Source organism: Balaenoptera acutorostrata, chromosome 3 (assembly GCF_949987535.1).
Source record: "Balaenoptera acutorostrata chromosome 3, mBalAcu1.1, whole genome shotgun sequence".
Lineage (NCBI taxonomy): Eukaryota > Metazoa > Chordata > Mammalia > Artiodactyla > Balaenopteridae > Balaenoptera > Balaenoptera acutorostrata.
Window position 1 is genome coordinate 53,529,297 of NC_080066.1, and position 24,516 is coordinate 53,553,812.

Consider the following 24,516-nt stretch of genomic DNA (forward strand, 5'->3'; position numbering starts at 1 on the left):
AGTCACTTAGCTTGTGTGATCCAGTGAAATATCATCTTATTTGGGAGCGCTGTGCAAAATGATTGACCTAATTCTTACTCTCCCACTGGATGTTTTGGGACATTTGTGTTGCTTCTAGTTGCTGACTCAGACCAAAATCATTCCATGTCCATCTTTTTATACATGGTTTTGAGATTATTTCCTTAAGATAGATTTACAGAAGCCGGACTATTAGGTCTGACCGTTTTTAAGCCTCTTTACACATATTGCTGGATTGTTCAGCAGAGTTGCATCACTTTTATCCCCAATAGGATATCATTGATATTGTTAACAATAAATATTTGTTAAGCCCTTAGTACATATGGGGCAATGGGTTCAGTGTCTTAGGAAGTAACCTCATTTAATCCTCACGACCACCTATAAATGGTACTTTTATCCCCATTTTATAACTGAGGAACATGAGAATAAGAGAGATGTAGAAACTTGGTCAAGGTCGACAACTTGTAATGGGCAGAACTGCCCTTTGAACCCTGTCTTAACCCTGGACTCTCGTCCTCAAAGTATAGGTCATCCTGTGGGATTTGAGAGGACCTGTGGGTTTGTACCTCTGTGGAGTTAGCGATTCAGTGTTGTACCTGGCTCAGTAGACATTTTGTTCAGTTACTTAGTGTTTTTTCTCCATCGAAAATGCCCAGAGTCTAACTAAGGTGATGATTCTGGAAGATTTCTTTACACATAAGTCAGATTATGAAATGAGAAAAGAATTTGCTTCTTGACATTGTCCAGCACTAAATGTTCCCAGAGTGTTTGACTTGCACCTTTTGAAAGGTTTTCTTTTTTTTTTTTTTTTTATTTTTTTAAAGGATTTTCTTATTTATTTATTTATTTATTTATTTATTTATTATTTTTGGCTGTGTTGGGTCTTCGGTTCGTGCGAGGGCTTTCTCCAGTTGCGGCAAGCGGGGGCCACTCTTCATCGCGGTGCGGGGACCGCTCTTCATCGCGGTGCGCGGGCCTTTCTCTATCGCGGCCCCTCCCGTCGCGGGGCACAGGCTCCAGACGCGCAGGCTCAGCAATTGTGGCTCACGGGCCCAGCTGCTCCGTGGCATGTGGGATCTTCCCAGACCAGGGCTCGAACCCGTGTCCCCTGCATTAGCAGGCAGATTCTCAACCACTGCGCCACCAGGGAAGCCCTTTTTTTTTTTTTTTTTTTTTTTTTTTTTTTTTTTTTTAATGAGGCTCTTGAATCAGATGCGTATGTTTGATTGATTGATTGATTGATTGATTTTGGCTGTGTTGGGTCTTCGTTTCTGTGCGAGGGCTTTCTCCAGTTGTGGCAAGCGGGGGCCACTCTTCATCGCGATGCGCGGGCCTCTCTCGTTGCGGAGCACAGGCTCCAGACGCGCAGGCTCAGCAGTTGTGGCTCACGGGCCCAGCCGCTCTGCGGCATGTGGGATCTTCCCAGGCCAGGGCTCGAACCCGTGTCCCCTGCATTAGCAGGCAGATTCTCAACCACTGCGCCACCAGGGAAGCCCTTCTTTTTTTTTTTTTTTTTTTTTTTTTCAGATGTATGCCCTTTTTCAGTTGCTTGTTAGGAAGGCCGTGCCTTATTAGCATGAGATCAAGGTGACATGCGTGGAATGCTATTCCTGATTTTGGGTAGAACCTCTTTCCAGGGCACTCTCAGCTGCAGTATCCCATCTGCCTCTCCTCAGCAATCCTGAGGAATGATGGTGGGGGCAGGGATGCTGGGTCCTTCTGGGACTCACTGGGTGGGTGGCTGTGTCATCTGAAAAAGCCCCAGAGGAGACTCTGCCCCATCCTCGTCCTGGTCAAGAGCTGGTGGATCTAAGCGAGTGCTTCCACCCTGGCCCCCAGAAACACTGGGCAGTGCCTAAAACTGTCAGTGCACAGGCACCCCCAGCTCCACTGGAGCGGCATCCTGGGGGTATTTTTTAAAAGTTCTTGCCTCCCCACCACCATGATCCTACTGTGCAGCTGGGGTTGAGAATCAACTGGTCTAAATGATTTGGACAAGCAAATTAGAGCAGCATTTCTCAAATTGCAGTATATACTCCAGTCCCCTGGGGATCTTGGTGAAATGCAGATTCTCATCCTGTGAGTCTGGGGGCACTGAGAATCTGCGTTTCTTACAGGCTCCCAGGTCGTGCCAGTGTTCCACCAACAGAGAGGCAAGGCTGAGACCTCAAGGTGCCCAGGAATCCTCACTGACTCTTTTTTTTTTTTTTTTTAATGCTATTCTTGTCTGCTTACATTCTTTTTTATTTATGTATATATGTATGGCTGTGTTGGGTCTTCGTCTCTGTGCGAGGGCTTTCTCTAGTTGTGGCAAGCGGGGGCCACTCTTCATCGCGGTGCGGGGGCCACTCTTCATCGCGGTGCGGGGGCCACTCTTCATCGCGGTGCGCGGGCCTCTCACTATCGCGGCCTCTCGTTGCCGAGCACAGGCTCCAGACGCGCAGGCTCAGTAATTGTGGCTCACGGGCCGAGTTGCTCCGCGGCATGTGGGATCTTCCCAGACCAGGGCTCGAACCCGCGTCCCCTGCACCGGCAGGCAGATTCTCAACCACTGCGCCACCAGGGAAGCCCCTCACTGACTCTTACAGTTCCTGGGGACCTGGGTCAGGGGACCCTGGACAGACCTGGAACCAGCCCTGCCTCCAGGCCTGAGGTAGGACAATAACCAGAGAAGGTTCATGTGCACGAGAGGCCAAAGTGTTGACACTCCTAGCCCTCATTTTTCTCCTTTGAGGTCTGGATCTGAACTTTACACTGCTCCTACAGCCAGTTGCCTCTCCCTGACAGCTGTGATCACCAGGTGGGAGGGAGCAGGCTCAGAAAGGTCTTTTCTGCCTCAGGGGCCTCTTTCCCCAGTGGAATCTCAGGACTCCACACCTCCCTGTTCTGGATGAGCCTCAGGACACACACAAGGCTTGAAGAGCCTATGGGAATCGTGCAGCCCCCACTGGTACTGTTCTACTGCTTAGGGCTGGAGGGTGCCGACAGGGGAAGGTGGTGTCTTGTGAACCCTGATGCTCAGGGATGTGTTTAAGCACAGAAGAAAACACATAAACCACAGAGTTGAAGAAGATGAGAGAAAAGTGACCTGAAATACATTGTAAAATTCTGTCCTATGGCTCAGCATTATGGAAATTATGAAGAAAGTACAAATTTATGCCCATTCTCCAAGAGTTGAAAGGTCCCATAGGTGTTAGCCAAAGAGCTGAGTGTGGAGGGCCTGCCCTGGGACCCGCAGGGATGAAACCCTACAACACTCCCCTCCTGCTGGCAACGGGCTGCTTACATGGCTTAGCAGCCCGACATCAGGCCCCTCCTGGCCTCTTGCAGCTACTGTTCAGCTCACCTGAGAGCAGTGAATGAGGGCAGCAGAGGACCCACCCTGCTTTCCTGCCAGGTCCAGGGGAAGACAGTGACACCACGGGGACCTGCGTGGGTACTGGGAATGCTGAATCCATTACCTAGGGCTCTGGATTAAGGAGCCACTACTAACTAGCTGTAACCTAGAGTGATGTGTACTTCTGTCACTGTCTTGTTTAGAACCCCACAGCCGGTTTATGACTGTTTCCTTTCACTGAGTGAGAAGGGGTGGGGAGACACTTCTGGGACTCACACAGTGTGATGAGGGCTCAAGAGCCTGTCTGTGGGGTTCATTAGGCCTGCATTCAAGTCTTAGTTCTGGGTGACCTCAGCTGAGTGGCTCAACCTCTCTGAACCCTGATCCAGACAGACACAGAATCTTAGTGGGATGTGCCTCCTGGCCAGCAGGGGTCTGGGGGGGGCTCTGCTGCGCGCTGCAGTCTGCACTCTGCTCCATGTGACTCCTGAGACCAGCAGCCTGGCAGGGCGCCTTCTTCTCTGCCAGTTGCAGAGGTACAAGCGGAGAAAGCAAAAACATTCCGTGTCTCTTAAGGCCTAGGCTCAGAGTGGCACGCTGTCGCCTCCACGCCTCTGCCCTTGGCCAAAGAAAGTCACATGGAGGAGCCCAAGTGAAGAGCTCCCTGCACGAGGAGGCCACAGCCAGGCTGTGGGTTCAGGCAGAGGGGGAGGATTGTTGTCCATCATTCATCTACCGTGATAGGAGTTGGTGGGCTTCAGTACTTTAAAATTGTGTCTTATTTACATATTTCTATTTATTTATTTAAGCAGCCCACAGAGCTTTTCTCTCATGAAACTTTACCTGGAGCCCCAGCCCACGTGACAGCTATAACAGTGGAGTTGCTTTGATGGGCAGTCGTGGAGGACTGGGGGTGGTGAATCCCACCGCTGATCTTCACCTTGACCCCAGAGCTCTGTGGGCCCAATTTTAAAACATCACATGTTGGATTTCATTTTCACAAAATAGAACTATATACACCAAGACCATAGCCTGGGAGCAGGTGACACTCAAAGAGTAGCACAGTCACTGGGGATTATAGCCACTGCTCTTTGCTTACCCATAGGGGTATAATGAGCATGCGTTCTTTTGTGGTTGTTTTGCATTACTTTTGCAACCAGAAGAATAATATTGCAACTTATTTTAAAAATTGTTTTCTCTTTAAGTACGGAAGTTTTGTGATTAGGATCCAACCTGCGTACCTCCTCCCTCGTTGGGTGCTCATTTCCAAGATCAAATTTGCTTTAACTGGCCTCTTTCCCACGAATTTCTTTCTGGATTAAATGGGGCAATATTTGACTCCAGGAACCTGCAGCTGTGCCTCCCATGGGGCCCACCCTCTGAGTTCTGTTCCCATTGGATGAGCTGGATTTTTTTCTGCCCCACCTTCTCCCCAGAGGAGTCATGCCTCCCCTCCCCTTCCCCCCAATCCACCAGTCTCACCCCAGGGATGACCGTTGCAGACCTAATTCCCAGCACTGCCTGAGGGAAACTGATTGTCAGAAAGAGGGCCAGTGGATACCCAAGTTATTCTCAATGTAGGAGTAGCTCTCTCACCTTTTAAAAATCCTTGGAAGATACCATGCTTTGGAAATAATGTTATCATTACACTTCCAAGTAGATTTAGGAAAAGATCCAAACTTTAATAAAATTAGTAAAAAACTAACTTTTTTAAAAAAATTTTTTATTTATTTATTTATTTATTTATTTATTTATTTATTTATTTATTTTTGGCTGTGTTGGGTCTTCGTTTCTGTGCGAGGGCTTTCTCTAGCTGCGGCAAGTGGGGGCCCCTCTTCATCGCGGTGCGCGGGCCTCTCACTATCGCGGCCTCTCTTGTTGCGGAGCACAGGCTCCAGACGCACAGGCTCAGTAGTTGTGGCTCACGGGCCTAGTTGCTCCACGGCATGTGGGATCCTCCCAGACCAGGGCTCGAACCCTTGTCCCCTGCATTGGCAGGCAGACTCAACCACTGCGCCACTGGGGAAGCCCAAAAACTAACTTTTTACTTTTGGGCTTTTGGTAGTGGTCTTGAGTGTGTGTGTGTGTGTGTACTGGGTGTGTTTGTTGGTGCCTCTACCTGTTTTGACTTACACAATTCACCTTGTGCTTGTTGAGAATGGTTAACCCTTTCAGCGCCCATGAATATGTGAGTGCTTCTCCAACTGCCTGTGGTGCCCTGTGGGCTATGTGTGCCTGTTCCATGTTTGTGCAGCACAATTGTGCCCCAGAAACGTGTGTTACAACCTTATTAGTACTGTCAGCATTCAGCTGGCCTTCGGTGCAGGAGGAATGTTTAGAGAGCATGGATGAGTTCAGAGTGTGTGAGCTGAGAGAACGAGGGTCAGTGAGATACTGGGCCAGGACTGCGGACCCAGCCAGTTTGACAAACATGTCATTAGACATTCTTCCACATCCGTCTCACACCAGTCAGAGTGGAAAAACCTGTCCTATCAGCTGAGGTAAGGCTCCTGGGGAGCAGAGAAGTAAGGAAACTTCTAGATAATTCAGGCTGAGAATGCTTGGTGAGACTCTTCAGGATCATGAGGGTGAGGGGCGCTTGGACAGACATCACCTGAGGTGGTCCACATCCCCCACCTCTCTGTGAGCGGTCCTGACTTCTGCTGCCTGCCTCTCACAGCATGGACCAAAGAAGGAGAAGGAACATTCTGGAAGGCCTTCAAATCCTGGGTTTTTACATAGCTACTTCCAATGTCCTTTTCTTCTTCCTTTGGCTTTTTCAAATCTGTTTTGAAAATAACTTTTTAATACAAGAGCCAAGTAGATTTGCCCGAGTGGGGGCTCTGCCTGCTTTCCAGAAATAGAAATAGGAAATAGCGTGACTAGGAAGTGCCCCTCCGGTGGCAGCATGCTTTCTTAGTGAGCCACTGTAGGAACTCCTACAAGGGGCAGATCCATCGTTTTGTGTGCCTTTCAGAGTGTAACCGCCAGCCCACATCTTAAGATGTTCCTGGACTTGGTGTCCTGCTCATGCCTGCTGGGAGGACAGGGCTTTGCTGGGACTGTGGTGAGCAGGGTGCCCTCTCCAGCCTGGCTGCAGGAGCAGCACTGGGACCCCTAGGGACCGTAGCCATTGTCCAGTAAGGAATCCCTTACTGAGAGAGGTGAAGAGGAGGGAAGCTGAGTGGTGGCCCAGGTCGCAGGAGAAACGGCCGTGGGCATCCATCCATGTGGGAGCAGTTAACACAGCTGTGCTTCATGCCTGTAAGGTCCTGCCCAATGACAGAAGCTCTGGGTTTGATGGGGCTTTTAATATTAACGTAAATCTGAGGCTTAGATCGTCTGATTATTTGTTCGGAATATGCTTGCTTACTTCTAGCAACAGGGACCTGACTCCCTCTCAAATATTCCAGCCTTTCTGTGGGCTGCTCTGTTGGGAAGCGTGTGCTGCTGCAGAGGCCAGTCCTGTCTCCACTGCCTCTAGCTCCACCTGCCTAGGCTGATTGGCATCCCTTAACCCCTTTCTTGAAATAACTAACTTTGATGCCTTGCCCTCCCTGTGGATTCCTTTTTAGGCTGAGCAAACCATCCCACTGCCTTCAAGAGCAGGCAGCCCGCAATGTTACACTTTTCACTTGGATATCACCAAGCTTTTGCCTTTTAGTCTGTGGACTAACCGTTAGGCCATGACCACCTGGGCCCAAGGGGAGAGCAGCCTCCCACCCCTTCCCTCCACCCTGTGTGTGTGGGCTCTCTGGAGCGCCCCATCCCCCCACCCCATTCTAGGCGGCCAGAGCCTGAAGCTCACCCAGGGCCTCAACCCACCTTCCCCTTCCCCACATTTGCCCCTGACTCCTTCACCAGGACAGCTACTCAGTGGCCAGGAGAGGAGATTTTCTTTCCAGCTCTGTGCCCTGGCCTCCACGAAGAGGTCAGTGGCCTGTGAGCAGGTGCCTGCGTGGACGTCCCCAGGCCCCGGTGCAGAGGGATAAGGATTTTCTCCCACTTCCCTGGTTTCCTGGTCCACATCAGCCAGACTCTGAAGAAACTATAACTGGGATTTTTATGAAATTCTTTAACTCTGGGAATTGAGAGAACTAAATAACATATAAATTATCACACCCAATAACATTTAAGTCCAAACTCTAGTATATGGATTTCACACACATTTTCAGGAACCCTGATGAATGAAAATAGGGGCTTCCAATATTCCTTAGAATTCCCGGTTCTGAGTCTGTTCACCATCCTAGCTGCCCCTGTGTTCAGTTTCTCCAGATGCTACTTAACCATCTTGCTATTTATTGACATTTGTTATAAAGAATAAAAGATAAAAAAGCAAAAACAGAAGTGTGCATCTCAAGCAGTACAATCCTTCCTAAGCCCATAACCCTGATGTTATAGAAGGAATCACACATTAGTTAGAAATTATATTTTCAGTTGTAAATAACTTTTTAGGATTGTACTTCATTTTGCTAATTCTTGCTATGTTTGTGCCTCGCAGCTTTTATGTCATCTACCATCGTCCAGCATCCAGTGGCCAGGCATGTCACCAGGTGTTGGTTTAAAATCAATTGCTTACCTATTGATTTCAGGAGAACCAAAACCAAAAATAACTCAGCAAATAGAGATATTTAAAGGCATTGAAAAATTTAGTCCATTATTTTGAACATAGAACCGAGTGATGATGCAAATTTGAGGTTAGAATTTGAATACATTTTGTATTCAAGAATGACACTCTTCAAGTTCCTTTTAGTAGCTCATTTTGGACTTCAGATGGCCCTGTGAGCTCTTAGACAGGTGGGTGGCTACAGGTGGCCCACACCTGGGAGTTAGAGGTGGAAGAGGCCAGGGCAGACCCTTCAGGCTGTTTGCACCCCTCCCTTCTTCTGTCAGAATCAAAAGACTCCAATGGGTGGTCGCCCATGTCCCCATGCAAACATCACCAGCACTTCTGGGTTCAAAAGCAAAAAACAAGCAAAGAACCCCTGCCTGATAGCGGGCAGGGGCCTCCCCGAAGTTATGAAAAAGTTACTTGTGTGTAATCACACACATTCTCATGTAAAGTCAAATGCCATCCTGCCCAGGTGACCACTGTTAGCTGAGTGTGTTTCTTTTCCATCATCTTCCTACACTCATGTCCATACACAATTCTTTTTTGTATATATTTCTGGGTTTACATGCATGACATTCAATTGTACATGCATTGTGCAACTTTTGTTTACTTGAGTGATGTACATCTTGGAGTCTTTTTCATGTGCATCAAGTTCCATAGTGTAAATACAACAATATTTATTTAATCAATCTGCTATTAAAGAGCCTTTAGATTCTTTCCATATTTTGCTTCTTACCATAAGAGTTGAGTATACCCCAGCAGAATGGCAGGATCAAAGAGTAAGCACATTAAAAATTATCAAAGTAATACACAGCCCTGGTTAAGGAAGCAAGTGATACAGATGGACTATAAGGCAAAGCCCCAGTGTCAGCTCCCAAAAGTGTCTGTATTTCCTGTTTCTGGTTCTAGTTCTTCAGGTCATCACCATTTCTCTACATAAAGAATATGCCTGCACGTTTCTCTTGCTCCATCCGTTGAGACAGAGTCTGCTGCCTGCCTGCCTGCCTGCCACGATAGAGGACGATTTCTTTCCCCTAGCACCACACCTCCCAGCTGCTCCCTCCCACTTAATTCTACCAGTGTGGACTCATCTCTGGGTTGCTTTTGCAACATTAAATGATATGTTCACATTGCTATGACTTGGCCTGGGGACTCAGCGTCATCCATGTTCTGTGGGGCTCAGGAGACGCACACCTCTTCCCTACTTTATACCTCCACCTGGTTCCCACCTCTTACTCAGAACTCTTATTTTGAGCCCTCAGTTACCTGAAGCACATGAGTGAGAAAACTCAGAAAGGGCTATGGTGGCACATGTGAGACTCGGTTTTCCTGAAAGCATCTTCCATTGGTCTTCCCCGTGATCCCAAGTGGAAATCATTTGCCTTTAGACCTTGGAAGAGCCTGCTCTGTTGTCCTCTGATGTGGTCTGATTCTCATTGCTTTGTGGGTGACCTGTTTTTTCCTCTCTAGAAGCCTTTAGAATCTTCCCTGTATGTCTGGTCTTCTGAAATTTCATAACAAAAGACCTGGGTGAGGGTCTTTTTCCTTCATGCTGCTTGGTACAGGGTAGGTCAACAATTTATCCCTTTTAGGCCTGGAAAAGTCCTTGTATTTTCATTGATAATATTATCTTCCTCTGCTTTTTCTCTTTATTATTTTGGTTTGTTTGCTTTTCTGGAACTCCTGTTGGTTATCTTTTCCCTCACGTTTTCCAACCCTTCTTAACTTCCAAAATGTCTTTCCTATTCTTGATTGTTTCTTTTCATAGCATTCTGTTCCTGTGACATATATGCAGTATCTTCTTGAATTCTCCTGAGGATCCTAATTGGCATTTATTTTATTTTGATGTCAATCTTACTATCTTCTCAGTTAATTTCTTAATTTATTTCTTAATACAAATTCATTGACTAAAATAGACATTTTTACAATGAATTCCAGACAAACCAATAATTATAGGATTCAAAGCATTATTAGGGAAATTTGCAATCAACTAGAAGGCTGTTACCAGAGCTCTAGAAAGAAGGCCCAGGGTAGCCCAGGATGGTGGGGCAGGAAAGGAAGAAGAGGATGGAGTGGGAATCTTTTCTGAGGACTTATGTAACAAACTACCCCATAACTCGCTGGCTTAAAACCACAGCAGTTTATGGTTTCCTGGGATTCTGTGAGTCAGGAATCAGCAGGGCTCAGCAGGTGGTTCTTCTTGCCTCACTCACATGTCTGACAATTCGGTGCTCCTCACCGTGACTGCTCTTTCCACATGCCCATCCAGACGTCCACCCCTAGCCTGTTTACAGCTTAGCAGTTGAATTCCCAGAGCTCAGAAGCAGAAACTCTGAGGCCTTGCTAAGGCTTATGCCTGAACTGTCTCTTCATCGCTTCTGCCGCCCTCTGTTGGTCAAAACAAGTCAGAAGGTAAGTCCAGATTCCACGCAGGATGGGAAATATTAGATTCCAGCTCCCAAAGGAAGGAATGCCAAAAGTTTGTGGTCATCTTTGACACAGCACACCACAGAAATCGGTAATGCATTAGATGTGAGGAGTAAAAGAAAAAGGAATCAAGGATGTACCCACACTCAGATTTAACTGATATTACTATTTAGCCATTTTTACTTCAACAATTATTTTAAGAAGTAAAACATGACAAGAATGGTTAGAGCCCCCTTTGGAACTCTCCCTGGTAACTGCTCTTCCTAAACCCCCAAAGGTAGCCATTATTCAAAGTTAGTATGGACATTTTGCCATGTTTTATACCATTGTTAATTATGTCAGTGCCTATAAATACATAGTATTGTTTCTGTCCCACCAGGCAGTCCCCTCTGGTCAGCAAAAATTCTATAACATCACCTGCCTGGGTTAAGGAAGAGGCTTCATTGAGGGAGAGGAAATCACAAAGCCTGGGTCTGCAGGATGGGTTGCCTGTGGTCCCCAGTCTCTCATCCTCTCACAGGGAGGCTTGCCAGGGCATCTGCTGCATGGGCGTGGGTTCCATTCCAGCAGAGGGTCCAGCATGGGTCTCCACTCCCAGAGGCTAGCCTGTTCATGACGTGGCAGGGTGGGTGCTGGCCGCCTATAGGGGATCACTTGGGGCTGTGGGATGTTATAGAACCTCCAGGCACTAGACCCATGGAAACTGAGCTTGGATGCCATCCCTTCAGCTGGGAGAAGTGGGCATCCCTCAGCTGGCTCATTGTCCAGGTTTGAGGAGTGGCAACCAGAGTCACGTTTGGGCAGTCCTGCTCTTTTCAGAACAGTTTCCATATTTAAGATTTTAAAATAAATATTTTCATACTGTGCCAATCTTTTTGTAATTTAATTTTTTAATCAACACTAAGTTTGTACTGTATAAGAGCTTTATTTCCCAAGAAGCTGGATAAAATCTTTTTTTTTTTTTTTTTTTTTCCTCCCAGAAATTCACGTTCTTTTATTTATTTATTTATGACTGTGTTGAGTCTTCGTTTCTGTGTGAGGGCTTTCTCTAGTTGCGGCAAGTGGGGACCACTCTTCATCGCGGTGCGTGGGCCTCTCACCATCGCGGCCTCTCTTGTTGCGGAGCACAGGCTCCAGATGCGCAGGCTCAGTAATTGTGGCTCACGGGCCCAGTTGCTCCGTGGCATGTGGGATCTTCCCAGACCAGGGTTCGAACCCGTGTCCCCTGCATTGGCAGGCAGATTCTCAACCACTGCGCCACCAGGGAAGCCCTGGATAAAATCTTTTACCTATAAAACCATCTAGGCCTGGTGCTTTTTTATCGGTAGACTTTTAAATTATTGATTCCATTTCATTAAAGACTGTAGGTTTATTTAAATTTTCCATTTCTTCTTGAGTTAATTTTGTGAATACATTTTTCTAGATAGTCACCCATTTAATCTAGATTTTCAAATGTATTAGCATAAAGTTCCTAGTGGCTTCAGGATTTAAAATATGTTTTTAGATGATATCATTTAGTTTTCATAGATACATCATATACTCAATATAAAATTCAAAAGTACAAAAGGGAATACAGTGAAAAGTATTCCCTCCCACTCTGGTCCCTAGTTTTCCAGTTCTCCTTTCTTCCAAAGAATCAGAGAAAATAGTTTCCTCTCTCTTTTTTTCCCTCAGAAATCAGTTTCTTAGGCCTAGATTCAAAATGGCTTTTTTCTTTTCATAAATCGTTAGCCTAGGCAGAATTTTGAAATTGTTATGTTTTTAAACTAGGTTTTTTTTTCCATCTTTTATATTATGGAAAATTTTGAATGCATCATAAAAGTGAGAGAATACTGTAATGGACCTCTCTGTATCCATTGCCCCAACTTTAGCAATTATCACACATAGCCAATCTTGATCTATTCATATTCCCTTCCATTTCTCTCTAGATTATTTAGAACCCAATTCCAAACGTCATATGTTAAGAAGTGTTTTAAAAAGTCCAACCTCAGTACATTTTATATACATTTTTTAAAATAAAAAATATGGGCTTAATAACATCAAATATCTAGTCAGCATTCTAATGCCCTTGATTGTCTCATAATTTATTTTTATCAATGGTTGACTTGAATCACGTTTGTTACTGAGTCTCTTAATTTCTACCTTTCTCCCTCACTTCCTTTTTCCTTGCAATTTAATTGTTGATAAAACCACATTGCTTAACATCATTCTCAATGGTGAAAAACTGAAAGCATTTCCTCTAAGATCAGGAACGAGACAAGGATGTCCACTCTCACCACTATTATTCAACATAGTTCTGGAAGTCCTAGCCACGGCAATCAGAGAAGAAAAGAAATAAAAGGAATACAAATTGGAAAAGAAGAAGTAAAACTGTCACTGTTTGCGGATGACATGATACTATACATAGAGAATCCTAAAACTGCCACCAGAAAACTGCTAGAGCTAATTAATGAATATGGTAAAGTTGCAGGATACAAAATGAATGCACAGAAATCTCTTGCATTCCTATACACTAATGATGAAAAATCTGAAAGAGAAATTATGGAAACACTCCCATTTACCATTGCAACAAAAAGAATAAAATACCTAGGAATAAACCTACCTAGGGAGACAAAAGACCTGTATGCAGAAAACTATAAGACACTGATGAAAGAAATTAAAGATGATACCAACAGATGGAGGGATATACCATGTTCTTGGATTGGAAGAATCAACATTGTGAAAATGAGTATACTACCCAAAGCAATCTACAGATTCAATGCAATCCCTATCAAATTACCAATGGCATTTTTTACGGAGCTAGAACAAATCATCTTAAAATTTGTATGGAGACATCAAAGACCCCGAATAGCCAAAGCAGTCTTGAGGGAAAAAAACGGAGCTGGAGGAATCAGACTCCCTGACTTCAGACTATACTACAAAGCTACAGTAATCAAGACAATATGGTACTGGCACCAAAACAGAAACATAGATCAATGGAACAAGATAGAAAGCCCAGAGATTAACCCACGCACCTATGGTCAACTAATCTATGACAAAGGAGGCAAAGATATACAATGGAGAAAAGACAGTCTCTTCAATAAGTGGTGCTGGGAAAAGTGGACAGCTACATGTAAAAGAATGAAATTAGAATACTCCCTAACACCATACACAAAAATAAACTCAAGATGGATTAGAGACCTAAATATAAGACGGGACACTATAAAACTCTTAGAGGAAAACATAGGAAGAACACTCTTTGACATAAATCACAGCAAGATCTTTTTTGATCCACCTCCTAGAGTAATGGGAATAAAAACAAAAATAAACAAGTGGGACCTAATGAAACTTCAAAGCTTTTGCACAGCAAAGGAAACCATAAACAAGATGAAAAGACAACCCTCAGAATGGGAGAAAATATTTGCAAATGAAGCAACGGACAAAGGATTAATCTCCAAAATATATAAACAGCTCATTCAGCTCAATATTAAAGAAACAAACACCCCAATCCAAAAATGGGCAGAAGACCTTAATAGACATTTCTCCAAAGAAGACATACAGACGGCCATGAAGCACATGAAAAGATGCTCAACATCACTAATTATTAGAGAAATGCAACTCAAAACTACAATGAGGTATCACCTCACACCAGTTAGAATGGGCATCATCAGAAAATCTACAAACAACAAATGCTGGAGAGGGTGTGGAGAAAAGGGAACCCCCTTGCACTGTTGGTGGGAATGTAACTTGATACAGCCACTATGGAGAACAGTATGGAGGTTCCTTAAAAAACTAAAAATAGAATTACCATATGACCCAGCAATCCCACTACTGGGCATATACCCAGAGAAAACCGTAATTCAAAAAGACACATGCACCCGAATGTTCATTGCAGCACTATTTACAATAGCCAGGTCATGGAAGCAACCTAAATGCCCATCAACAGACGAATGGATAAAGAAGATGTGGTACATATATACAATGGAATATTACTCAGCCATAAAAGGGAATGAAATTGCGTCATTTGTTGAGACGTGGATGGATCTAGAGACTGTCATACAGAGTGAAGTAAGTCAGAAAGAGAAAAACAAATATCGTATATTAATGCATGTATGTGGAACCTAGAAAAATGGTACAGATGAGCCGGTTTGCAGGGCAGAAGTTGAGACACAGATGTAGAGAATGGACATATGGACACCAAGGGGGGAAAACTGTGGTGGGGTGGGTATGGTGGTGTGCTGAATTGGGCGATTGGGATTGACATGTATACACTGATGTGTATAAAATTGATGCCTAATAAGAACCTGCAGTATAAAAAAACAAACAAACAAAACAACTAATACTAAACTTTCATTGGGTTATTTGTATGGAAATATGTTAATATAAATGTTTCAGACATTACATGAAATTTCTAAAAAAAAAAAAAAAAAAAAAAAAAAAAAACCACATTGCTTATCCTTTGTAGTTTCCCACAGTCTGGATTTTGGTGATTGCATCCGGTGTGGTGCTCCTCTGTGCTTCCATAGATCCAGAGGCTTGATTACATTCAGTAAGGCTTGGCAAGAACACTAAATAACTACTGTTGTGTATTTCCTATTGTTTCACCACAGGAGTCAAATGATGTCTAATTGTCTCTCTTTGATGTTCAATTTTTCAGTAATTTTGGTCTTGTCAGCATGATACTTCATCATAAAGGTTGTAATGGTTTTTCAGCTTTTCACCTAATGATTTTATCAGTCATCAATCGTTGCTTTATATCAGTTATTTCTTTGGGGTTGTGAAGTGGTGATATTTTAAGTCTATCATTCTTTCTTCATCTAGCTGAAATCTATCTCTAAAGAAGGACTTTCTCCCATCAACTCTGTGGTACCTTGAGATACGGTTTGTATGTGAAAGTCAGGATGAATGAATCTTTCCCTTATTTTAATTATTCCATTTTCTGAAAATGGATCAATTCCCTAGAATCTTTCAAAGGTGACCGATAAAGTGTGTCCTTTCAGTATTATTACTCATTCATGGATTTTTACTTTTTTATTTCTGATGCTAAAATTATTCATCTTTTGCCATCAGAAGCCCCTTTGGGTTGGTTTCTCTAACTTTTGACATGACCCCAGGAGTCTTTGATAACATCCTTGCTTTCTGATATGACAAGATATTCCAGGCTCCTGTGGTCCAGTTCCTGTCCCAGACCTGCCATCTGCCATTTCTCATGATTTAATTCTCTAGTGTATATTTTTGTCTCCTTTCTCATTCCAGATATTGTCCGTACTTTTGCTACCCCCCATCCCCGTTTCTTATTTTTTTGATCAATCTTTCAATAAGATCGTTTCATGAGTCCTTTGAAAGAAGCAGCTTTGGGTTTTGTTGTTGCTTTTTTTAGTTTCTTTGCTTTCTACTTATTTTTTTCCAATGAAAGATCTCACATATTTATTACTGAGCCAACCCACTAGTGCAGAAACATTGAAACAAAGAGGAAAATTATTTTCCCAATAAAACACATCCAGCTGTCCAAATAGTAGTGGTTTTCATAGTGATATGGGTAAGATGCACATGACCTTGATACAGCAAAACTACGCGTGCCATTTCATGTGTGATTCCTTATAGACCCAGATTGGGTCTTCTCCAATGTCTTCTCTTGGAGTTGTACCTGATTTTATTACATTTTCATCTGAATCCACTGGAGAGTAGGACGATTCTGCTTCTGTTTCTTGGCCAGGAATCGCTTGATCCTGAAAGTCTTGGGAGAGGACAGGGCGAGGAACAGAGTCAACCACACACACCAAGATGGCGGACAAAAACTCTTTGGTTTCTATTTAATTAATTTTTTTTGGCTGCGCCAGGTTTTAGTTGCAGCATGCAAGATCTTCCTTGCCACGTGGGGGATCTTTGTTGTGGCATGCGGGCTCTTAGTTGTGGCATGCAGGATCTAGTTCCCTGACCAAGGATGGAACCCGGGCCCCCTGCATTGGGAGTGCAGAGTCTTTTTTTTTTTTTAAGTTTAACATTGGAGTGGTTTATTATATTAGAAAGCTTCTGTAAGTCTCAGAACGATAATTCTTTTTTTTTTTTTAACATCTTTATTGGAGTATAATTGCTTTACAATGTTGTGTTAGTTTCTGCTGTATAACAAAGTGAATCAGCTATACATATACATATATCCCCATACCCCCTCCCTCTTGTGTCTCCCTCCCACCCTCCCTATTCCACCCCTCTAGGTGGTCACAAAGCACGGAGCTGATCTCCCTGTGCTATGCGGCTGCTTCCCACTAGCTATATATTTTACATTTGGTAGTGTATGTATGTCAATGCCACTCTCTCACTTTGTCCCAGCTTACCCTTCCCCCTCCCCATGTCCTCAAGTCCATTCTCTACGTCTTCATCTTTATTCCTGTCCTGACCCTAGGTTCTTCAGAACCAATTTTTTTTAGATTCCATACATATGCGTTACCATACGGTATTTGTTTTTCTCTTTCTGAGTTACTTCACTCTCTATGACAAATCTAGGTCTATCCACCTCACTACATCCACCTCACTTCATTTCTTTTTATGGCTGAGTAATATTCCATTGTATATATGTGCCACATCTTCTTTATCCATTCATCTGTTGAGGGACCCTTAGGTTGCTTCCATATCCTGGCTATTGTAAATAGTGCTGCAATGAACATTGTGGTACATGACTCTTTTTGAATTATGGTTTTCTCAAGGTATATGCCCAGTAGTGGGATTTCGGGGTCATATGGTAGTTCTATTTTTAGTTTTTTAAGGAACCTCCATACTGTTCTCCATAGTGGCTGTATCAATTTACATTCCCACCAACAGTGCAAGAGGGTTCCCTTTTCTCCACACCCTCTCCAGGGACCACTGGACCACCAGGGAAGTCCCTCTATTTAATTAATTTTTGCTTTTATCTTTATTTTCTTCTTTTTCCTAAATTCACTCCTCCCCTCTTCAACTTCTTGAGTAGTATGCTCTAACTTCTGAGAACCCATCTTTTTTTCAAATTGAGAATGTTTCTTATTTATTTGAGTACATGGTTCTGGAATTCTTATTAGACACGTTTTGAAAAACATCAAGGATCATCTTCCATATCTCTTTAATTTTTTTGTCTGTACTTTAACTTCTTTGTGTCTTGCTGCTGCACCCTCTGCTTGGTTTTCCACATTGCTGATTTGTCCTCTAGCTCTGTCCATTATACTCTGCCACCCACTTACTGTGTTTTACAGATCAACTCTTTTGTTTTAATCTCCCAGCTTTTCAGTCAATTCTTGTGTATGGATGCTGTGTCCTCCTGTATCTCTCCAAGATGTCAGTCATATTTATTCTGAGGTCTTGTTCTTGCTTTACTAACACTGGTACTAGATGGCGATGGGCCCCCGAGATTCTGGAAAGCCAGAACCCAAGATCCTGCTTAGGGGAGCTCAGGCACTGACTCAGTCTTTTCCTCCCAGATGAGGGTAGTGGTTGCTGATAGCAAGTTAATCATCAACCAAAGAGTCCAGAGTTTGTCCACACTCCCTTATCTCGGTGACTGGGTTATTTGTGTAGGTTTTCCCACTGAACAGTAATGTAAGGGTGCAGCAAGAGATGCAGGCTCTCAGATCTGGCAAGACCCTACCTTGCCTAAGCATTGTCACTGTCAACTGCTCACTTCCCCTTGGGGACTCTGAGGCCCAAGGGGGAACTGCAGTGGGATATGCCTCATCCTCTCCTGCCCTGGGGGGTCAACATGCTCCCAGTGGCACTGGATCCTTGGCTAAATAAGCAGGGAACTCAATTTAGCTTTACTTTCTGTGTGTAAGGATGGGGGTGGGAGGGGTCTCTTCCTGCCCTGCTTGCAGGCTCAGTTATCGGAACTGGGTACTTCTCCTTTATGGCGTTCATCTTCCTCAAATGTTTGTGGGTACATGGTTGGATGTTGATCTTTGTGTTTGGGATTCCCCATAGCTGTCTGTGAACGCAGTTTTGGTCAACGCAGCCTGCAGATAGGGGGGCAGGGAGACTGCAGTGGGCTGTCCTGGGGGTGCACCCAGAGTATGTCTTCTGGGTGGGGGGCTCCACGAGCTGCCTGAGTGTCACCCACCACCTAAGGTTCCACACTCCCTCTCTAGTGCACAGGGGGCAGAAACCTCTTCCCCCCACTGCCTGGTGCAGGCTGGAGAAACGCTTACTGTGGGTTTTCCCTCCGAGCAGTCCCCCTGCTGGTGGCTCTGGGGGCCTTGCTTCCCGTATGCCCTCCAGGCAGCCTTGGAGCACTCCTGAACCTTGCCTACCTCATGCACGATGGTTTCTGGACCTATTAGGTCTCCTTCTTGTTTTCTGTGCTCGCATGGCTTGTTGAGTTTGGTATATATATATGTATACAACTTTTAAGGACTTGGGGCAGGAGGTTGTGGCTACAACCAGGGCTAAGCCTGCTGTCTGGATCCTATCTCCCAGCATCTCCTTGGCATCTCTGAGGTGTACAATTTGCAGGAGAAACTGAGTGATGGTGTCAAGGATGTGGACTTTGCAGTCGGAAGGAGCTGGGTTCAAATACTGGTCCCTCTGCACCCCAGTCCTCGTCTGTAACACAGAAATGGTTAGAATCTGTTTGCAGAATGCTTAGCACCATGCAAAGTGTGCATGCTTGGTAATTACTCAGTAAATTATGTAGCCTCACCTGGACTCTAGTTCTGTTAACTGAAACTGATAATAATATTACACTGATAAAAATGGGGAGGTCCTTAAAAATGGGAGGTCTTTGATTTTATTGGGCTTGAAGCCATAGAAAGCATGGAATTTATGTGTCCAGTCCTCATTTTCGAATGTGTCTATCACTGAAATGTGATGACCCCTAATCTAATCATCAAAATTGTTTTAATTAAAACTGCTTAAGTTTTAATTGAAAATGTTTTCATTAAAGTCAAAATCTTTCCTCGCCTTATCTTCAGAATGCTTTTTTTGACCAGATTAGCAAAATCTGTTTGTTTCCTACTAAAGCTTGAAGTTCTAATATTCATGAGTATCTTTTAAATGTTCAGCTGAAAGCTGTCCATAAGGAGTGCCTTGAACTCATCGAGAAATAGTGATGGCTGAGTCAGGTTTCGGTGGGCAAAGGGCCACAGTAGCAGAACCCAGGCATTCTTGGGATGTTTGCGGTTTCTGAGGAATCATGGAGCTTCTTGCTTTAATAATCAGAATATCACTCATAAAAACAAAGGGCCATATTGTTGTCTGGCCAGGGTTTATATTAACTGAAGAAGTTTGTACTATGTGAGTGGGCATTTCCATAGAGGAAAATAGCTGTGAATGTGGCAATCGCAGAGCGGTCTGGTCCAACTCAACCACAGGCTACAAACCCAGCTGCAGAGGAGTGCGGCACCCAGGAATGTAAACTCTTGCTCAGACTGAAGATCTTCTCTGCGTTTTTGTCTCAGGGCAAAGGGGTGAGGCTGCAGGCGTTTGCTTCTGTTAAGCATTATCTTTTATGCAGATACATTTGCGGTGTTTGCTTTTAACTTTTCAGAGGCCACGTTGTAATCACCCAAAGGGTTCCCTTCAAATCTACGAGTTAAATACATCAACTCATAACTCTGCGAGCTACAGAGGACCCCTGATCCTGGCTTATTGCTTTTTTTGGTGTGCCTGCTTTGGGATTTAGAAGGCAGATGGCAGTCCCTGTTTTGAGGCAAATCAGCTGGAGTCAATTTTTGTTGTTTGAACTCGAGGGTGTGTATCTCTGCCTGAAGACATGCAGAGGAAAAGGCAGAGCAAATGACTTCATGTATTTTTCCTTGCCAAGATCTTAAAATTTTAGTTGTTTGACTATAGTCACACAGCTCAAAAACCATTCTTTGATTTTTACATCCTTACAGAATGTCTTTATGTGTATACAAACAAAACAAATATAGATTCTTATTTTCCCTCTTTTGTACAATGTGTAGCTGATCACACACACTGTTCTGTACCTTGCCTATTTCTTTCACACATTCGTGCTATCATCATCATCATAATCATTCTTCTGACAAATGCACAGAATTCTATTGTGTTGTACCTCAGTTTATGTAAGCAGTCTCCTTTACTGGACATTTGGGCTATTCTTAATATTTTGTTATAACAAACAATGCTGTGATGTCTTTTCACATGCATACAAGCATATCTACACAATAAATTCTCAAAGTGATGGGTCAAAGGACATATGCTTCTGAAAATCTGCCAGATAGTGCCAAATCACCCTCCATGGGAGTTTTTCCTGTTTACCCCCATCCTCCACAATGTATGTGCTTGCTTGTTTCCCTATAGGCCTGACAACAGTGTTTGTTATCAAATTTTTGGTTTTTTCTAATCTGATGTGTGAAAAATGGTGTCTCAGTATAGTTTTACTATGCATTTCTCTTATGATAAGTGAGGCTTAGCATGTTTTAGTGTGTGTAAGAGCTGGTTATATTTACTTTTTTTGAACTCTCTCTTCATATCTTTTGCTTATCAACCTCTAGGACCTCGTTGATCTTTCCTTATCTTTCCTAGGAGCTCTTCGCATTGACATTGTATCTAGTGGGTAACTAGATGCCCTATCCAGATCAATTTACAAGCCCAGAAGAACTGAAATGAGAACTTTGAATGTCCAAGGGGCTATAAGTAGAAATGTTTTGCTTTTTTCTTAATTATTGAATTAATATAAATTAAATGTACGCTGTCTAGGGGAAATCATGATAAATATACAGGATCGTATGAAGGAAACTTTAAGAATATTTAAGTAAATCTGATAAGGGGTAAATATCCAAAATATATAAAGAACTCATGCAACTCACTATAAAAAAAAAAAAAAAACTTGATTAAAAAATGGGCAGAGGACCTGAATAGGCATTTTTCCAAAGAAGACATACAGATAGCCAACAGGCACAGGAAAAGATGCTCAACATCACTAATCATCAGGGAAATGCAAATCAAAACCACGATGAGATACTACCTTATACCTGTCAGAATGGCTATCATCAAATCATCAAAATGTCTACAAATAATAAATATTGGCAAGGATGTGGAGAAAAGGGAACCCTTGTGCACTGTTGGTGAGAATGTAAATTGGTGCAAACACTATGGAAAACAGTATAGAGGTTCCTCAAAAAATTAAAAATAGAACTACCATATGATCCAGCCATTCCACTCCTGGGTTCATACCCAAAGAAAATGAAAACATTAATTCAAAAAGATATATGCACCCCAATGTTCACAGTAGCATTATTTACAATAGCCAAGATATGAAAGCAACTTAAGTGTCCATCAGTAGATGAATGGATAAAGAAGATGTGGTATATATGTACAATGGAATATTACTCAACCATAAAAAAGAATGAAATTTTGCAATTTACAACAACATGGATGGACCTGGAGGGTATTATGCTAAGTGAAATAAGTCAGACAGAGAAAGACAAATACTGTATGTTTTCACTTATATGTAGAATCTAAAAAAATAAAACAAACAAGTGAATATAAGAAGATAGAAACAGACTCATAGCTACAGAGAACAAGCTAGTGGTTACCAGAGCAGAGGGGGTGGGGGGAGACAAGATCAAGGAAGGGGAGGAAGAAGTATGAACTACTAGGTATAAAATAAATAAGATACAAGAGTGTAATGTACAGCACAGGGAATATAACCAATATTTTATAATAACTTTAAATGGAGTATAATCTATAAAAATATTGAATCACTATTATTGTACACCTGAAACTAATATAATATTGTAAGTCAATTGTACTTCAATTTTAAAAATGACATATAGTCCTCTTGTATAGGAAGACAACATTGTAAATATATCAATTCTCTACATGTTGATTTTATAATTCAGTGCAATTGTGGTTAAAATAAAAACAGGATTTCTTTTTAGAACATGAACAGATTTTTTGATGATGGCCATTCTGACCGGTGTGAGATGATATCTCATTGTAGTTTTGATTTGCATTTCTCTAATGATTAATGCTGTTGAGCATTCTTTCATGTGTCTGTTGGCAATCTGTATATCTTCTTTGGAGAAATGTCTATTTAGGTCTTCTGCCCATTTTTGGATTGGGTTGTTCCTTTTTTTTTTTATTGAGCTGCATGAGCTGCTTGTAAATCTTGGAGATTAATCCTTTGTCAGTTGCTTCATTTGCAAATATTTTCTCCCATTCTGAGGGTTGTCTTTTTGTCTTGTTTATGGTTTCCTTTGCTGTGCAAAAGCTTTTAAGTTTCATTAGGTCCCATTTGTTTATTTTTGTTTTTATTTCCATTTCTCTAGGAGCTGGGTCAAAAAGGATCTTGCTGTGATTATGTCATACAGTGTTCTGCTATGTTTTCCTCTAAGAGTTTGATAGTGTCTGGCCTTACACTTAGGTCTTTAATCCATTTTGAGTTTATTTTTGTGTATGGTGTCAGGGAGTGTTCTAATTTCATACTTTTACATGTACCTGTCCAGTTTTCCCAGCACCACTTATTGAAGAGGCTGTCTTTTCTCCACTGTATATGCTTGCCTCCTTTATCAAAGATAAGGTGACCATATGTGTGTGGGTTTATCTCTGGGCTTTCTATCCTGTTCCATTGATCTATGTTTCTGTTTTTGTGCCAGTACCAAACTGTCTTGATTACTGTAGCTGGAGAGGGTATGGAGAAAAGGGAACACTCTTGCACTGTTGGTGGGAATGTAAATTGATACAGCCACTATGGAGAACAGTATGGAGGTTCCTTAAAAAACTAAAAATAGAACTACCATACGACCCAGCAATCCCACTACTGGGCATATACCCTGAGAAAACCATAATTCAAAAAGAGTCCTGTACCAAAATGTTCATTGCAGCTCTATTTACAATAGCCAGGACATGGAAGCAACCTAAGTGTCCATCATCAGATGAATGGATAAAGAAGATGTGGCACATATATACAATGGAATATTACTCAGCCATAAAAAGAAATGAAATGGAGGTATTTGTAGTGAGGTGGATGGAGTTAGAGTCTGTCATACAGAGTGAAGTAAGTCAGAAAGAGAAAAACAAATACAGTATGCTAACACATATATATGGAATCTAAGAAAAAAAAAAGGTCATGAAGAACCTAGTGGCAAGACGGGAATAAAGACACAGACCTACTAGAGAATGGACTTGAGGATATGGGGAGGGGGAGGGGTAAGATGTGACAGGGTGAGAGAGTGGCTTGGACATATATACACTACCAAATGTAAAATAGCTAGTGGGAAGCAACCGCATAGCACAGGGAGATCAGCTCCGTGCTTTGTGACCACCTAGAGGGGTGGAATAGGGAGGGTGGGAGGGAGGGAGATGCAAGAGGGAGTGGGTATGGGGATATATGTATATGTATAGCTGATTCACTTTGTTATACAGCAGAAACTAACACAACATTGTAAAGCAATTATACTCCAATAAATATTTTTTTTAAAAAAAGAACATGAACAAAGAATAATAAATTCTACCTAGAAAAATAAGCATATAAGAATAGCCAAGAAGATTCAAATCAGGAGGAGGTCAGTTGAGAGGAGGACAGAGTAGTTCCATCATATGTTAGAATTATTACAATGCCATAGTAATGAAATGTGTTGGAGAGTAGAAAGGGAAAGGACAGGGAAAGCAATGGGACAGAGTAGCAACTCAAAAATAAGCCAAAATGGGACTTCCCTGGTGGTCCAGTGGTTAAGACTTCACCTTCCAATGCAGGTTCGATCCCTGGTTGGGGAGCTAAGATCCCATATGCCTCACAGCCAAAAAAAAAAATAGGTCCAAATACACATTGCTTTTGCTTTACTATTTAGGATTTCAAATTAGTCCAGAAAAGAAAGTTTACCTGGCAATAGGACAAAAATAACATATTGCTTTCTCACTTCCACGCCAAAATCAATTTCAGATGAATCAAATATTTAAACATAAAAATGAACAACACCATTAAAAGTCTAGGAAAATGATAAATTAAAATAATTTTGGAGGGAGAGGGACTTTTTCCTAAGCACAGCACAAAACCCAGATATCATAAAGGAGAAGATTAATAAAATGATTACATAACAATTAGAACTATTCTGTAGAAAAGCCTCTCAAGTGACAACCAACAAATAGGTAAAAACTATCTTCAACATATACCACAAAGAGCACTGGCAAATCAATGATAGAAAGAATATTCCAATTT

At 42.7% G+C, this 24,516-nt stretch overlaps 1 protein-coding gene and 1 pseudogene across 4 annotated transcripts in view; one reads left to right on the forward strand and one right to left on the reverse strand.

Annotated features, from left to right (window-relative positions):
• The window catches only part of LRRK1 (leucine rich repeat kinase 1), a 122,970-nt gene that overhangs the window by 5,736 nt on the left and 92,718 nt on the right, over positions 1-24,516 (forward strand). The gene's annotated exons all lie outside the window — the stretch shown is intronic.
• Positions 15,972-18,279, reverse strand: LOC103013819 (60S ribosomal protein L39-like; annotated as a pseudogene).